This window comes from Herpailurus yagouaroundi, unplaced genomic scaffold, assembly GCF_014898765.1.
Source record: "Herpailurus yagouaroundi ecotype Mexico unplaced genomic scaffold, PumYag 164, whole genome shotgun sequence".
Classification (NCBI taxonomy): Eukaryota; Metazoa; Chordata; class Mammalia; order Carnivora; family Felidae; genus Herpailurus; species Herpailurus yagouaroundi.
The window spans coordinates 43633478-43635227 of record NW_024412405.1 but is presented as its reverse complement, the minus strand read 5'-3'; positions in this window follow the sequence as shown (position 1 = coordinate 43635227).

Below are 1750 nucleotides of genomic sequence, written 5' to 3'. Positions count from 1 at the left end.
TCCTTAATTTTAATTGCAGGTTCCACACCTCATTCTTTGATGCTTCCTAAAAACCTGCATAGAACTTCCAATTGCAGTTTGACATGTAGGGAAGAAGCTGTCACTTCTATCCACAGACAAGGCAAGAAAAAAGACTGCCTAAACTGAAAATCAATAACTCTTTTTGATCTATCAGAGAACTGAGGTCACAGTGCAAACCACTGCCCCCAAAACTGTAGACAGGTGGATACAGAGAATCACAGCTTCCTAGAGCAGAAGCACAGTAGCAGAAAACTCCAATGGCAGCAGTACCAGGGTTGAAAAACCTTAACTGTAAGTGTTAAATTGCTGAAGGCTCAGTATGGACACATTTGAGAGAGAAAAATCTCGGGGGTGGGGGAGGGGCAATTACAGAGGCCCAGTTATAGAGGGGGCCTCTATAATAAAGATCAGAAAAAAAATCCTTCTTGCTTCCAGCAGGGGGAGAAAAAAGTAAACATTTTGAAATTCACCCAGATCATTCCATTTTTCTTAACATGGTCTGACCTCAAGAGTAACTATTTTAGTGGGCCTAGCCAACTAGGATATTACCAGAGAGCCTAATTGACTTAGGTGAAAGTAAAACTCGAACTCCAGCCCAAACTAGCCATCCTGTCTCCCCTAGGTGGGAAGAAAACAAAACTGAGCAGCATGTTCATAGGTGACAGCACAGGGCATGAGCTCACCAAAAGACTGAAACATAGGGCACCTGGGTGGCTCAGTCAGTTAAGCATCCAATTTCAGCTCAGGTCATGATATCGTGGTCCGTGAGTCCGAGCTCCACGACGGTCAGGCTCTGTGCTGACAGCTCAGAGACTGAAGCCTGCTTTGGATTCTTTCTTTCTCTCTCTCTCTCTCTCTCTCTCTCTCTCTAAAAAATAAACATTAAAAAAAGACCAAAACCTAATCATAGAACTATAGAACACCTCCTTTCCACCACACCTTACCACCACTTCAGTAAAACTGGGTAATAATGGGGGGTTACAAGGAAATAAACTGCATCTCAAATGTTAAAAAGAAATATTTAGAAAAACCCAAAGACAAGGGAGACCAAAACAAGTACACCAGAGAAAATTCTAGCCTTTAAATTCTACAGGTATAATGAATAGTAAATGCAACCTAATCCCTAGCCAGATAAATATAAAACTTCACACTAAAGGCTTATTTATCTGGGTTCCTTTTACTCAGTTCATCATGTCCAGGTTCCTTTTACTCAGTGCATCATGTCCAGCTTTCAACAAAAAAATTACAAGGCATACCAAAAGACTAAAAACACAGTTCGAAGAGAGAGATCCAACATCAGAACCAAATTCAGATATGGCAGACATCATAGAATTATCAGACTAGGAATGTAAACAGCAATGATTAAAATGCTGAGGACTCTAATGCAAAAAGTAAATCACATAAAAAAACAAGTGAGTAATTTAAGTTGAGAGATGAAAATTCTTAAAAAGAAAGAAGAATCAGAAGGAAATCAAAGACATCACAACAGAAAAGAAAGACTACTTCTGATGGGCTTATCAATAGACTGGACACAGCTAAGGAAACAATCAGTAACCTTGAAATGTCAACAGAAACTTCCACAACTGAAATGCAAAGAGAAAAAAAGAACATCACAACAGAATACCCAAGAACTGTGGGGTAATTACAAAAGTTTTTAAAATACATGTGATGAGACATACCAGAAAGGGAAAGAAAGAAAGAAAGAAAGAAAGAAAGAAAGAAAGAAAGA